The sequence below is a fragment of the Lepidochelys olivacea genome (assembly GCF_965140295.1).
Source record: "Lepidochelys olivacea isolate rLepOli2 genome assembly, chromosome: 1".
Lineage (NCBI taxonomy): Eukaryota > Metazoa > Chordata > Testudines > Cheloniidae > Lepidochelys > Lepidochelys olivacea.
This window is the reverse complement of record NC_140411.1, coordinates 59,379,851-59,396,487: the sequence shown is the minus strand read 5'-3', so window position 1 is coordinate 59,396,487 and position 16,637 is coordinate 59,379,851. Positions and strand designations below refer to the sequence as shown.

At 45.2% G+C, this 16,637-nt stretch overlaps 1 protein-coding gene across 3 annotated transcripts in view; it reads left to right on the top strand.

Annotated features, from left to right (window-relative positions):
• Positions 1-11,913: 11,913 nt before the first annotated feature.
• The window catches only part of FNDC3A (fibronectin type III domain containing 3A), a 204,597-nt gene continuing 199,873 nt past the window's right edge, over positions 11,914-16,637 (top strand). The window contains exon 1 of one of the 3 annotated variants that reach the window (XM_084620294.1): positions 11,914-11,946. The gene's annotated coding sequence lies outside the window, so the exon portion shown is untranslated. Of the gene's footprint in view, positions 12,029-12,062; positions 12,198-16,637 lie in introns of those variants that run through there. The other 2 variants (XM_084620293.1, XM_084620292.1) reach the window with 2 other exon arrangements.

Sequence of the window (16,637 nt, the reverse complement as noted above, 5' to 3'; positions counted from 1 at the left end):
GCATTGTCCTATAAATAGGGCCCTACCAATTTCATAGCCATGAAAAACATGTAATGAACCCTGAAATCAGCCCTTCCCCATGAAATCTGATTTCCCCTGCTCCTGGGAGCCTGGGGCTCCTAGCTGCTAGTCCCCCCATGCTGAGGAGGGACAGTTGTTGTCCTTCCCCTGCATGGCAGTTCTTGGTGGGGAGATCAGACCCACCTCTATAGGCAACACAGAAATGGGGGTGGTATACCCTCACTTCAGTGCTGCAGCAGCCTGGGAAGTGGGCTCTGGACTTCTGTCTGTCCCCGCCCCCGCAGCTCGTGCCATGGCTCCTGGCGCTGAGCTTGGGGCTTCCTCCCCAGCAGCTCCTGTCAGGGTTGGGGTCTTCTGTTCGTGCCAGCTGCAGCCAGGGTAGCCCGGGCTCAGGGGCTTCTGCTCCTCCTTCCCCTCCCCCGCAGCTGAGGCAACCCAGGCTGTGGGCTTCTGCCCACTGCTGCTCCAGCCATTGCTCAGGGCACCCCACCACCACTCCAGCTGGGTCAGCCTGGGAATAGGGCTTCTCTCTCTCCCACCCTGAAAAAAGGCCCTAATGAAGCTCTGGGCTTCCTCCCCTAGCGGCTCCTGCTGTGGCTGCGGGCTTTCGCTCCTGCTGATTGCAGCCAAGGCAGCCTGGGCTCGGGGGTTCTATTTCCCCCCCTTCCTCACCAATCCAGCTGGAAATAGGGGCAGCCTGGGCTCAGGGCTTCCGCACCCCCCTCCCAGCTGGCGCAGCCTGGGCTTGGGGCTTGCACCCCTACAGTCAGGGCTGGGGGCAGTCTGGGCTTGAGGCTGCCCGGGCTCAGGCTTCAGCCCCGAGGTTTCAGCCAGGGCTCGGGGCACCCGGGCTCGGAACTTCTTCCTCCAGGGCTCCTGCTGGGGCTTGGGTGACCTGGGTGGGGCTTCCATCCTGGGGCTAGGGCACCCAGTTTTCCAGGGGCCCCCAGCAGCATAGGGGAGATCCTACCTACCTCCACCTCCGTGAACCTCCTCTAACTGCCGAAAGCTTGGCAGCACAGAAGTGAGGGTGGCAATCTTGGGACCACCCCTCACAACAAATTTGCAACCCCACCACCCATCCCATTTTGCATCAGGACCTCCACAGTTGCAACACTGTGAAATTTCAGATGTAAACAACTGAAATCGTGAAATTGACCAACATGGACTGTGAACTTGGTAGGGCTCTACCTATAAATTGTTGATACTGTATGAGACTATCTCTATCATCCAAATGTTGAACACTTGAAATTTGTTGTCTCTGAGTGGATTAGTGTCTTTTCCATTTAATCCTTCTATTCACCTTGGCACAATAGTTTTACACTTTCAGCTAGTATAAACTTCTCTGTCAGAGGATGGTTTACTTCATCATCCATGTTATGAATAGCAGGGGAAGAAGCCAGACTTGTGACTTGTTAAGGCCTCTGTTAACATTTTAATAAAAGTATGTAAATTAAATCTTATACAGCATTTACTCTTTTGCAATTCTTGTAAAGCAATTTTAGTACGTTTCACATTGCTTTTTAAGACTTCTGAAAGCATGCTCCACACCTCATCCCTCTCAGATTTTGGAAGGCACTTCAGATTCTTAAACCTTGGGTCAAGTGCTGTAGCTATCTTTAGGACTGTTATAGCATGTCTTCTGAAATGATGGTTGAAGCACAAAGGGACATATGACTCTTTAACGCATCTGACACACAAATATCTTGCGATGCTAGCTACAACAATGCCATGTGAACGAATGCCTGTTCTCACTTTCAGGTGACATTGTAAACAAGACGTGGACAGCAAATTGTAACCAAACTTGTTTGTCTGAGCGATTAGCTGAAGTAGGACTGAATAGACTTGTAGGTTCTAAAGTTTTACATTGTTTTATTTTTGAATGCAGGTTTTTTTGTACATAATTCTACATTTGTAAGTTCAACTTTCATGATAAAGATATTTCACTACAGTACTTGTATTAGGTGAATTGAAAAATACTATGGCAGAATGCAGGTAAAACACAGTCACAAATTTAATTAATGCATTTTTTTTAACGAGCGTCATCTGCATGAAATCATGTCCTCTGGAATGGTGGACGACGCATGAAGGGACATATGAATGTTTAGCATATCTGGCATGTAAATATCTTGCAATGCTGGCTACAAAAGTGCCATGCAAATGCCTGTTCTCACTTTCTGGTGACATTGTAAATGAGAAGAGGGCAGCATTATCTCCTGTAAATGTAAACAAACTTGTTTGTCTTAGTGATTTGAGTGCAGATATGTAACAAAAATAAATCTACATTTGTAAATTGCACTTTCACGACAAAGAGATTGCACTACAGTACTTGTATGAGGTGAACTGAAAAATAGTATTTCTTTTATCATTTTTACAGTGCAAATATTTATAATAAAAATAATATACACTTGGATTTCAATTACAACACAGAATACAAAATATATGAAAATGTAGAAAAACATCCAAAATATTTAATAAATTTTAATTGGTATTGTATTGTTTAACAGTGAGATTAAAAATCTTAATTTTTTAATCCCGATTAATTTTTTTGAGTTAATCATGTGAGTTAACTGCGATTAATCAACAGCCCTAATTATTTCCTATTTTTAAAGTAAATGCTTAGTGGGTATTATACATGAGTGATAAAGAGCATTATATTTGAAACTTACCAGGAGGAAATAATAGATGGGACTTTGAGTAATGAGTTACTGTTATAAGTATGGTATTTCCATTCAAATAGGTTTCAATGGTACTAACACATAATTCCTTACATGTGCAGGGAATCCCTTGTGACAGCAGAAGAGCTGCTACTACCATGACTGGCATCTTTCCCTGCTTATATGCACATGCACTACAGGCATCCTACCTAGCTATGTAAGGTCTGCAGAAGGGCAGGGCTCCTGCTATCAGCTGTTCTGCTGAGCATAGGAATGCCTGCAGAACCCTAAAACTCAAACCCTCTGCTGGGTTATATATTTTTTATTTTACCTTTCGAATTGGAGGTTGTCCCCATTCCCCATGGAGATGAAGAGAACAGGAGGGTAGGACTTGTTCCAGTATTCTATATTTTAAAGTTACCACAGGGAGCCCCAGTCCTGACTGGTGCTACAATAATACACATGTGAAATAACAATAATATTTTTGCATAGCTAAGGTTTCAGAATTCTCTGGAGAAAGTACCCTTTTGTTTACTAAAGGGAGGAGAGCCACAGAAGGGAGGCTTTACTGTAGCGATCAAGAATGCATCTGATGGGGAAAAACAATGAGTCATACCCTATTAATAGTTGATTAAGGTCCTTGTCCTTTTCTGGGCTCACCTATAATATTCAGTTCCCAACTGTTCACCATTAACACTTAGGTGCTCACTGAGAGCCTCCTAGAAACTAAAAACAGATTTCTTCCTCTGAGTTATTGGCTATGATATATAAGAGATTCTGCCTCTCAGGCCCCTTTTGGCAAGTCCCCTAATGGATGAAGGGAAGAACTCTTGGCCAGCCCTCTGACACCTGCTGAGACCTGGATAGGCTGGTTGTCTGGGTAAATGATCTCAACCTTACCTCATCTTTGTCTAATCCGCTGTTTTTGGAAAAATAAATCTATTAGTGTGTGCACAAAAAATAGATGACCATGGCCTTTGCATTGGTCCCTCAGGTTTTCCAGGCACTTACTATTGTCAGTTTGAGTGACTGTTCAGCTGAGTCTCTACTGTAGTTTGCCTTGTAGGAGAGGACAGAATTGTATATAATCCCAAAACACTATGCAAACTGCTTCACTTTACCCACAACTGGGGGACGAGGGGGCGGGGAAGTCAGCAGTTGTTTAATAGCACATAACATTATGCAAGGTAGGACAGTAGGTGAAGAATATACAGTATTCTTATAAAAATATACAATATTCTTCACCTACTGTCAGGGTTCCCTCCCCACTCTGAACTCTTGGGTACAGATGTGGGGACCCGCATGAAAGACCCCCTAAGCTTATTTCTACCAGCTTAGGTTAAAAATTTCCCCAAGGCACAAATCCTTCCTTGTCCTTGGATGGTGGTACTGCTGCCACCACCAAGTGAGTTAGACAAAGATTCAGGAAAAGGACCACTTGGAGTTCCTGTTTCCCTAAAATATCCCCCCAAGTCCCTTCATCCCCTTCCTTGGGGAGGCTTGAGAATAATCTACCAACCAAATAGGTAAACCAGATACTTAAAAAACAGAACTTTATTGTAAAGAAAAAAAAAGTAAAAGAAGCACCTCTGTAAAATCAGGATGGAAAGTAATTTTACAGGGTAATCAGATTCAAAACACAGAGGATTCCCCTCTTAGCAAAACTTTAAAGTTACAAAAAAAAACAGGGATAAACCTCCCCTCTTAGCACAGGGAAAATTCACAAGCTAAAAACAAAAGATAATCTAACGCGCCTTGCCTTATTTACTTACTCTTTTTGCAATATTGAGACTCATTTTAGGATTATTTTAGGAGAAGGAGTTTTCTGACCTGATGCTTCTCTGCTTCCCCAGAGAACACACAAAACAAAGAGCACAAACAAAGCCCCCCCACACTCCATTTGAAAGTATCTTCTTTCCCCATTGGTCCTTTTGGTCAGGTGCCAACCAGGTTATTTGTGCTTCTTAACCCCTTACAGGTAAGGAGGAATTCTAGGCTACCCTTAGCTTTATGGTTATGACACCTACTATCTTGACTTGAATGGTGTTCTGTTCTGTTAAACAACTGATGTCCATTGAAACTGCATGGGGAATTTAGGGTGATCCAGGCTCCAAATGGGCTAGGACATGCTCTTAGGGATCTCTCAATAATATTGAGTGCGTGAAGACCTGATTTTTTTTGCCTCATCAAAAGACAGCACTTCCAGCAGTATAGTGTCACTAATATCATGCAAAGACATTTGTTCAGTACTGACTCAGAGGGATGAATACTGTCTAATGAATCACCAGCCGCACTTCCTGCAGTACCTGGGGAGGTGTCTCATCCAAGTACTGATTGGGCGCGACTTTGTTCAGTTTTGAGATCTGACAGATCACAGCCTGAGATACTTTGTCTGCAGGCAGAACATCAGCTAAATCATGAGTTTTAGGTGGCGTGTCCACAGGAAACAATCAGGAATTTACACGTAATATGGAAAAATGCATTCTCTTTCAGTATGCTCTTGTCTTTTGTACCCATACTACAAAGGGAGATATGAACTATGGGGTAATGCAAGCAAAGGGTCACTTTTTTAATTAATTAGATAGATATTGTTAAGACAGCTATCCTAGGCAATTCACTGCTGCAGGAAGTCATTAAGGCCTGGTCTACACTACAGAGTTAGGTTTACGCAAGGCAGCTTACCTCAACCTAACTCGGTAAGTGTCTACACTAAAATGTTACTCCCGCCAGTGTAACTTGCCCTCTATGCTGACTTAATAAATCCACCTGTGTGTCAGGTGTACTGCTTAGGTCAATGCAGTTAGGTTGACGCAGTGTCAGTGTAGACACTGAATTACTTTAGTGGCCTCCAGGAGGTGTCATACAATGCCCCACCGTGACCGCTCTGGTCACTGTTTTGAACTCCACTGCCCAACAACCAGCTACACAGGTATACTCCCCTCTAAAGCCCTGCAAATTTTTGAAATTCCATTTCCTGTTTGCTCGGCATGGAGAGCTCACCTAGGACCATGCTGGCTCCACGCCGCAGACGCGCTCATGCATGGAGTACACAGGAGGTGGTGGATCTCCAGGGTCTGTCGGGAGAAGAGGCTGTGCAGGCACAACTCTGATCCAGCCATAGAAATGTTGACATCTACAAGCAGATCGCACGGGGCATGAGGGAGAAGGGCTACAAGAAGGACCCGCAGCAGGGCCATATGGAGGCTAAGCAGCTGCGGCAGGTGTACCAGATGGCAAGGGAGGCTAACAGTTGCTCTGGTGCAGAGCCACAGACATGCTGCTTTTACAAAGAGCTGCATGCCATCCTGGGCGGAGACCCCACCCACACCTCCACCCCCAGAAGCCCAGTGGGTACTTTGGAGGAGCCAGAGTCACAAGTCCCCGGAGTGAACAGTGAGGAAGAGGTGTTGGACAAGAGGAGGAGTATGGGGGACAGGCGACCAGGAGATCCAGTGGCTCGGCGAGCCAGGACCTGTTTTTGACTCCAGAGTGGTTAAGCTAGTCCCTACAATCCAGCATGGGTGAGCCTGATGCAGGGAAAGGAACCTCTGATAAGTATGTAGTTTCTTTTGGTATTGTGGGGACACATCTGCTCATTTACTCTTTTTTAATCATGCTAGAAGAGGTAGTGAAATAATCAGTAGAGGTACAGTAGCTATCTGCTTCTCATTCCCCTGTACAGTTAGGCAGGGTGGGCACTGCAGAACAATTTGTTTTGGTGCAATGGGATGTCCCGTTAATCCTCCATAGAGATCTCAAGGAAACTTTCCTGGAGGTAGTCTGCAATCCTTTGCCAAAGGTTTCTGGGGAGAGCTGCCTTATATCTTCTGCCGCAGAAGGAAACTTTCACGTGCCACTCGGCAGTTACTTCAGCAGGCACCTTTGCAGCACACAGGCTAGCAGCAGATGGCCCCAGCCTGTGGCTGGAAATGTACAGGAGTTGTTCCCTTTCAGCCTCTGTTACCCTAAGGAGTAAAGTAACAGCTAAAATCACCACTGTGGAAAACGGTGCCTGTGGAAAACGGTGCCAGTATTCAGTTCAATTGCTCTATCCGCATATACTCATACCAGTGAGCTATTCCCCGCTCTATCCGCATATACTCATACAGTGAGCTATTTGTTACCTGCACAAAATTCTCTGTTACTTGCACACTCTAGGGCACCCACCTCTACCTAGTTCCTAGGAATCAAGTCTTCCACCTCCACCTAGTTCCTAGGGCTGAAGGCATAACCTGGTTAATTTAGGCACACACACCCCCCCCACACACACACATACACACTTTCCCAATTCCTAGGGCTCCAGATGAAAGACACCTAACTCTACCCCTCCGTGGGCTCTGGCTCTATTCCTTCAGGCTCAGGGCTCTACTCCTCCAGGCTCCGGGCAAACACCCATTCCCTGTGGCCTCAGGGCTTAATCTTTTGCGGGTTTATGGGGTCTTTTACCAGTGAAAGAGCCTTACACAGTAATATCCTACTTAACCTCTATTTATTAACAAGCACCAAAAGAGAATGCACACGCTACACATACAATGCTCACCACTCCCAATAAAACAGATGAACTTTTTTTGATGGCCAGTCAGGATTGGGGGACTCCAGTTTCTGCACAGTGTTATTGGCAGAGTGTTGAGGTTTGGCAGCTCTGATCTTGGGGTGTGTCCTGGAGTTGGTTCCCAAAGAACTTCATTTTGGACCCCAGTTTATGTAGTGAAACTTGAGTCCTGCTTAGCTGTAACCTTAACCAATCATTATACTAAAATTTTACTAACCAATCCTAACATATTATAAAAAAATTCTCTAACCTAATCATCTCACCACCTTAATTAATTTACACGTAGCAAAATTAAAAATGTAACAGACAGAAACAATCAAAGAACCAGACAGAGATCATACAGACAAACAATAGAGAAGTGGGGAACATGAAGATAAAACAATAAAGAAATGAGGATTTCACAAGCACAACTATTGATAAGTGATTTCTTGCCAGACAGAACGCTATCAAATGAAGTTTTCTTTGACCATCTTAAGATGTTTATTTATCTGGTGATAGTGGGTGCTATTAGGACAGAATCTCCTTCTTAGCAGCCTGATATTACATTGTTTTAATGTCATTTAGATGGAATGTGAGGATGTGACTTCCAGCTTCTTAGCTAATGGCTGCTGCTCTCTTAATATGGCTTCACACAAAGGCTTTAGGTCTTACAATATGGCTACAGGAAAAGGCCTTATCCTTACAGCCTCTTTATTGTCCCAACTCATCCCCTCGCACTCCCCTGACCAAACTTACCACAGCTAGGACTGCTGCCGTGCTCTATGAATCCCATGGACAAGTGAGAATGTAGTGCTTGCAACTTGTGAGGATCAAGGAGAGTGAGTTCCGTATACCAAATTTCCATTTATCTTGTGAATACAGTCACAGTAGTACCTCTAAAAAGAAAAGGAGGACTTGTGGCACCTTAGAGACTAACAAATTTATTTGAGCATAAGCTTTCGTGAGCTACAGCTCACTTACTTTTTGCAGCTGGAAATGTGCCTTGAGGGTCTTTCCATTCACACCGGTGGAGCAGCTCAGTCAGCTAAGGAGGAGAAGGAAGGGGACACAGAATGACATGTTCCAAGAGATCCTGCAAGCCTCTGGTGCTTCGGATACTGAGCAGAGGGCTTGAAGGATCACCCTTGTGGACAGAATGGACAGCAATAGAGTGGAGAGGAGAAAACCACAGGAAAAGAAGAGAGATGTGCAGCAGGAGATGCTAGCCCTTCTCAAGCGGCAGACATGCTACAAGAAAAGGAGTACTTGTGGCACCTTAGAGACTAACCAATTTATTTGAGCATGAGCTTTCGTGAGCTACAGCTCACTTCATCGGATGCATCCGATGAAGTGAGCTGTAGCTCACGAAAGCTCATGCTCAAATAAATTGGTTAGTCTCTAAGGTGCCACAAGTACTCCTTTTCTTTTTGCGAATACAGACTAACACGGCTGTTACTCTGAAACCAGACATGCTACAGACTCATTGACCTTCAGGTTCACCAGACCCATGATTGCCTCCTTCTGCAGCTCAGAGAGAGGAGAACTGCATTCAGGACCTCCTTACAACCCTCTTCCCCCGTTCCATGTGGGGACCCGGTCCAGGGCCATTGCACTACCCTACCACTTCACCACGGCAGAGAGTACAGACCATCACAGCTGCACATACGCTGGCCTGTGAGAGACATAGTTGGTGTATGTGTTTGTGAAACGGCAGTTACTGTTATTTCCCCTTCAAAGGTTCTTTCCCGCGTACTTATAAAGTTTCATTCAATTATAAATATGTCTGTTTGCAGGGGTTTGAAATAAAAGTCTATTTATGGAAACTTAATACATCTTTATTATTTCACAGCATATGCTGGCTGGGGCTGACTCATTCAGAGATAATAGCAATAGGTGCATTTGCAATGTTATATTACTACACACACAGATGTCATTACAAGGTTCATACTGGGTGCAAATAAACCAATGCCAGGCAGAGCACCCTACTGCACCCTACCACACATTATTGTGTCTCACTATTAAAATGGTCTTTCAAAGTCTCCCTGAGCTATTTAGCTGCCCGTTGAGCTCTTCTTATAGTCCTAGGATCTGGCTGCTCAAAATCAGCAGCCAGCTATTGTACCTCCACCCTCCACCCTGGAAGAAACTTTTCCCCCTTTGCTTCACAAGTATTATGAAGCACACAGCAGGCAGCTATAACCATTGGGATATTTTTTTCATGAGATCTAATCTCATGAGTACACAGTGCCAGCAGCCTTTCAAATGGCCAAAGGCACATTCAACTGTCATTCTGCACCTGCAGAACCTGTAGCTGAAGTGCTCCCTGCTGCTGCTGAGGTGGCCAGCGTACAGCTTCATAAGTCCTGGGAGTAGGCTAGGTCTCGCATGATCACTATTGGCCTTTCAACATCGCCTATGGTCTGGAAAGAAAGTCCCTGCTTGCAGCTTTCTGAATGGGCTCGTGTTCTTAAAGATGCACACATCATGCACCTTCCCTGACCATCCCACACTGATGTCGGTAAAACATCCCCAGTGATCCACCAGCGCTTGCAATACCATGGAAAAGTAGCCCTTTCTGTTGATGTACTCTGTGAAAGGTGGTCTGATGCCAAAATAGGGATATGTGTGCCAACTATCACCCCACCGCAGTTTGGGAACCCCATTGCTGCAGAACTATCCACAATGTCCTGTACATTGCCCAGTGTCACAGTCCTTCATAGCAGGATGCGATTAATGGCCCTGCACACTTGCATCACAGCAACCCCCACAGTAGATTTTCCAACTCCAAATTGATTCCTGACTGATCAGTAGCAATCTGGCATTGCAAGCTCCCACACAGTGATCGTCACTCGCTTCTCCACCGTCAGTCCAGCTCTCATTTTGGTGTCACTGCACTGGAGGGCTGGGACAAACTCTGCACACACATCCAGGAATGTAGCCTTGCCCATCCAAAATTTCTGCAGCCACTGCTTATCATCCCATACCTGCATAACAATGTGATCCTACCAGTCAGTGCTTGTTTCTCGGGCCCAGAACCGGCGCTCCACCATCTATAGCTGCTCTGTGAATACCAACAACAACCTTGAATTGTTTCTTTCTATGTCCCACAGTAAGCTAGCCTCCAAGGAATCATCATGCTCCCTGAGGCTCCTCTGGCGGCTCCGCAGATACTGAAAGATCAGGCGCCCCGTGCTCTCAATGCTCATAACAATAGTGCAGAGCTGTGCAGGATCCCTGCTTTTCATGGATGGCGGACGCGCTGGTTTGCAGGGCTTTTGAAAAGAGGCGTGAAAAATTATGGGATGGAGATAAAACTATGGAATGGAGAAAACTGCATCATGGGATGTTGAAATCATGTTCCCAGTCACCCCTGCATGACTCATTTGCCCCCATGAAGCATTGCAAACCTTTTCTCCTTATTTACTCCTTCTCATAACACAAGAACTAGGGGTCACCAAATGAAATTCACAGCAGCAGGTTTAAAACAAACAAAAGGAAGTATTTCTTCACACAATGCACAATCAACCTGTGGAACTCTTTACCAGAGGATGTTGTGAAGGCCAAGACAATAATAGGGTTCAAAAAAGAACGAGATAAGTTCATGGAGGATAGGTCCATCAATGGCTATTAGACATGATGGACACAGATTGTTTCCCTAGCCTCTGTTTGCCAGAAGCTGGGAATGGGTGACAGGAGATGGATCACTTGATGATTACCTGTTTTATTCATTCCTTCTGGGGCACCTGGCATTGGCCACTGATGGAAGACAGGATACTAAGCTAGATGGACCATTGGTTTGACCCAGTATGGCCGTTCTTATGTTCTCAAACCACCCTGCCCTAGATGGTGGCAAGTTGCACAGTGGGATAGCTACCCATGGTGCACTGCTCTCTGCATCAGTGCAAGTGCTGGTAGTGAAGACATGCACCACCCACACAAGGAGCGTAGTTTGGACATGCAAAAGTGATTTAATTACTGTGGTGGCTGTATGTTGACGTAATTTAGGTCGACTTTATTTTGTACCGTAGACTTGCCCTAAGTCAAATACTGTAGCTGGTTAAGTCTGACCCATAATAATGTCTAAAATGATAAACATTAAGCAAGGGACAATCATAGCTCATGATTCAGGCTGCCACTTAAAAACTGTGGGTATTAAGAAAGGATAGCACCTCCTTTCCTCGTGTACGCTACCGAATAACTGGAGATGCATAACTTTTACTCCTTTCCCTGAAGTGTCAGCTGTTAGTTACTGTGGCCAGGGAGAAGGAAGGGTAGCAGTGCTATAGTACTGGTACCTATAATAAGCATGTGCCTGCTGCTTGCTTCTGAGTGCCACAGAGAGCCATCAGTGTGCTCAAAGTAACATGAGCCCCGGCCCTCTCCTGATGTTCCAGGGAGACAGTAAGTGGCGTGAGAAGGCTGAACTAGGCCTCCCAGGACTTTGGCCCTACACCTGCTACCTTTTCCCATGACTACTAAAGAGGCCAGTGAAAGACACGCACCCGGCTATTTGTCCTCCCCTTCCACAGAGGAGCTGAGAGAGGGGCCGCTCGTGCATCCAGCCCTGCCTGGACACCCTGCCGCCCCCACCCGCTGAGCACCAGGGCCAACGAGAAGGGGGCGGGGCTTTCTATGCCCAGCCCCGCCCCCTTTCCCACCCTGTGCTTCTCCGCTGGCAAACCGCCCCCCCCCGCCGCCGCGCAAGCGCACTGCGTGCTGGAACCGAGGCTCGCCTGGGTGAGCGTCTCCCCGTCCCCTGACCGAGGGCGGCCGCGGGAGGCGGCGATGCGCGGCTGGGGCAGGCCGGGGCGCCGCGCAGGTAGCTGAGGGGGCGGGGGCAGCCTGCCGGGCGCGGGGCGGGGAGAGGTGGGGAAAGCCGCTGGAACCGCCCCGCCCCTGCCTCCCGCTGCGCCATTGGGAGCTCCCTGCCCGCGGCGGCGGCTGCTGCCGGTGCGGGGCGCCGAACCGTTAGCTGCGGAGCCCTGGCGGTGAGTCGCTGCGCTCCGCTCCCCCCCAGCAACGGGGTGGGGGCGGCCGGGCACCACCCTCCCGGCTGGGCGGCTCTGGGGAGCGGGATTTCGGGTGCCGGCTGCCTGGGCTCGTTCCCCGCCCAAACCCCTGGGCGTAAGCCTTGTCCCCCTTGCTCCGCGGCGCCGCCTGAGCCTGGGCTTCTCCGGCCGGGGTGCCCGTGTGCAGGGGCGCTGGGCCGGGCAGAGCGCGGGGCGGCGGCGGCGGTGTAAAGTCCGTTGTCAGTGGACAAGTCTCTTGGTGAAAGTTAGGCAGTGAACGGGGTGCATCGTGCGATGGGAGTGCGGGGGGGAAGCATGGCTGAAGCGTTACCAGTACAGGTGGTGGGCTCGGCGGTCAAGGGGCAGGGACGTGGCTGGCTGCAGTACCTGTTCCGGAAGATGCTGTCTTCTTCCCCTGCAAACTAGAAAACGTGCTCTCGTAACTCGTCTTCCCCAACCATAAGAATTGATCAGGGTGGCTTGGTTTTCTATTGGAAATCGTATGGAACCTGCCAGTGTAGTTAGGATTTAAAGAGACGTTTCCAGCTAGACTGACCCTCCACATTCTTAAAATAGGTAAATTCAACCGGTAATATGAATGGAATTATTTTCATGGTTCTTTAACTTTTAAAAATCCAAAACCAACAAAAAAAAAAACAACCCCACGTAGGCATAGGGTGTGGAATGCAAACAAAAATATCTTGTTGCTTCCTGGCAATCAGAAAGTGAAACCAACTTGCAGTAAAAGTGAAACTGATGAGCCTATTTTTATTGTAGGAAATAGGTAACAAGTAAACATACGTGAACAATAAGTTGTTTTCATAACCTAAAAAAACCCCAGCACTTTGTGGACAATTTTTTATGCACATGTTAGTGACTTAATTTTAAATCTTGTTTTTTCAAGGTGGTTTCTGACCACATTGGAAAATTTCATTGTAGACTACCGCTTGGCATACAGTGTCTTAATTCACAAGTTCTTTTGCAAGTTTCAGAAATACCAGCTTTTTTTATTTTTAGAGCTTGCGGGTACTCGGTAGTTGTTTCTTTAATTTAGTACAATGTCTTAAAATGGCTTCTTAAAAATACATAATCTCAAATACTGTCAACTGCTATAATACAAGTCACAGCCCAGCAAAGACCATAGAAGTGCACTCATTGGAGCCAGTGACTTCTCCAAGGTCACCTGCTTATATGAAGTTAATTATCTGCACAAATATTTGCAAGATTTGGTCATTGTGTGTGTGTGTATATATATGTATATTCATATTAAGGGTGTCTGTTGGGAAAAAAAGGTGGCCCTGATTGAAGGTAGAGGCTGTCATAGCTCTGTGTTGAGGTTGGCTGTACATGGTAGGCAGCTGAGCAGGCAGTGTCCAAACTGTTACTCTGAAACTCTGCACTAGGTAATCAGATTGTTCACTGCTTAAGGTGCAAGAGCCAGCTTTTTAAAAGTATTTAGATGCCTAAATATGTAAGGATTCAGTTGGGGAAAGGCTAAAGGGTCTGGTCTGGAGATCTAAGTGGCTAATGTGCTCCTAGTAGTGGAGTAGTAATACCTAGCTCTTCTGCTTCACTTTTCATCAATAGATCCAAAATGATTTACAAAGGAGGTCAGTTTCAGTACCCCTATCTTGCAGGTGGGGAAACTGAGGCACAGAAAAGTGAAGTGACTGACACAAGTTCACCCAGCAGAGCTGGGAATAAAACCCAGGTCCCATGAGTCCCAGAATAGGGGCCAAGTTGTGATGGTTGGGTAGTGGGGTGTTATATACAAATTTGAACAGGATCATGGAACCCCAGAAGCTAATTGGCTACAAATATGCTTGTTGAGAAGACCCAGAAGATCAGGTTCAGTTCAGCAGTCAATTCTGGTCTGATCTTTCACTAAAGCACTCTCTAGAGCAGAATAGGTGAAGGAAGATGCTGAGGGCACCAGGTAAGGGACTAGCGCCTCTGTTTTCCCCAGTAGATGAAAAATGCGTCTGCTTCCTAGAAGAGGATTGGATTCAGTGCTTCAGTCCTCCTGTAGTTGGATCTTTGCAGTCATGAATTTTGTTGTCTGATTTGGTGTTCTGGCGTCTGATCTAAATCCCTGTTTAGTGCTTCTTTATGCTCTGTCTCATAGGTCAGTATGGAGCAGCCAGCTTCCCCCTTTCTTGCTCTGCATTTAGCCAAGACTAGAAACAATATATATATGAAACTAAATTTTAAAAAATATATACCCAGACTAGTGTCTGACAACAAAAAGTTTAAGGGTCTTTACTGATTCGAATTAATTTTTGGTAATACATTTTTACATGATTGTATAAAATCCTGATTAATGAATTTTTTTGGCAAACACTCTATTTGTCCCAACATGCATTTTTCAGTCAAATAACACTGTCAAGGTTCCTCCCCCACTCTGAACTCTAGGGTACAGATGTGGGGACCTGCATGAAAAACCTCCTAAGCTTATCTTTACCAGCTTAGGTCAAAACTTCCCCAAGGTACAAGATATTCCATCCGTTATCCTTGGACTGGCCGCTACCACCACCAAACTAATACTGGTTACTGGGGAAGAGCTGTTTGGACGCGTCCTTCCCCCCAAAATACTTCCCAAAACCTTGCACCCCACTTCCTGGACAAGGTTTGGTAAAAAGCCTCACCAATTTGCCTAGGTGACTACAGACCCAGACCCTTGGATCTTAAGAACAATGAACAATCCTCCCAACACTTGCACCCCCCCTTTCCTGGGAAATGTTGGATAAAAAGCCTCACCAATTTGCATAGGTGACCACAAACCCAAACCCTTGGATCTGAGAACAATGAAAAAGCATTCAGTTTTTTACAAGAAGACTTTTAATAAAAAATAGAAGTAAATAGAAATAAAGAAATCCCCCCTGTAAAATCAGGATGGTAGATATCTTACAGGGTAATTAGATTCAAAAACATAGAGAACCCCTCTAGGCAAAACCTTAAGTTACAAAAAAGATACACAGACAGAAATAGTTATTCTATTCAGCACAATTCTTTTCTCAGCCATTTAAAGAAATGATAATCTAACACATACCTAGCTAGATTACTTACTAAAAGTTCTAAGGCTCCATTCCTGGTCTATCCCTGGCAGAAACCAGTATACAGACAGACACAGACCCTTTGTTTCTCTCCCTCCTCCCAGCTTTTGAAAGTATCTTGTCTCCTCATTGGTCATTTTGGTCAGGTGCCAGCGAGGTTACCTTTAGCTTCTTAACCCTTTACAGGTGAGAGGAGCTTTCCCCTGGCCAGGAGGGATTTCAAAGGGGTTTACCCTTCCCTTTATATTTATGACAAACACTATTCAAGATTTTGGGATAAATTTGGCATATATTTTTGTCTGAATAAAAAAATAATCAAAAGTGTGACTTTCTTATTCTGATATTTTTTGAAAGTGTTCTGACTCTTCATTTTGAATTTTAGCTAGATTTGTTAAAAATTAGGGCTGTCAAGTGATTAAAAAATTGTGATTAATTGCGTGATTAAAAAGATTAATAGAATACCATTTATTTAACTTTTTGGATGTTTTCTACATTTTTGAATATATTGATTTCAATTACAACACAGAATACAAAGTGTACAGGGCTCACTTTATATTTTTGATTACAAAATATTTGCACTGTAAAAAACAAAAGAAATAATATTTTTCAGTTCACCTAATACAAGTACTGTAGTGTAATCTCTTTATCATGAAAGTTGAACTTACAAATGTAGAATTATGTACCGAAAAAAACTGCACTGAAAAATAAAACAATGTGAAACTTTAGAACCTACAAGTCTATTCAGTCCTACTTCAGCCAATCGCTCGGACAAACAAGTTTGGTTACAATTTGCTGTCCGTGCCTTGTTTACAGTGTCACCTGAAAGTGAGAACAGGCATTCGTTCACATGGCACTGTTGTAGCTAGCATTGCAAGATATTTGTGTGTCAGTTGTGTTAAAGATTCATATGTCCCTTCATGCTTCAACCACCATTCCAGTAGACATGCGTCCATGCTGATGATGGGTTCAGCCTGATAATGATCCAAGGCAGAGCGGACTGACACATGTTCATTTTCATCGTCTGAGTCAGATGCCACCAGCAGAAGATTGATTTTCTTTTTTGGTGGTTCGGGTTCTGTAGTTTCCACATTGGGGTGTTGCTCTTTTAAGACTTCTGAAAGTGGAAGGCACTTCAGATTCTTAAAACTTGGGTTGACTGCTATATCTATCCTTAGAAATCTCACATTGGTACTTCCTTTGCGTTTTGTCAAATCTGCCGTGAAAGTGTACTTAAAACGAACATGTGCTGAGTCATCATCAGAGACTGCCATAACATGAAATATATGGCAGAATCCAGGTAAAACAGAACAGGAGATATACAGTTCTCCCCCAAGGAGTTCAGTCACAAATTTAATTAACACATTAT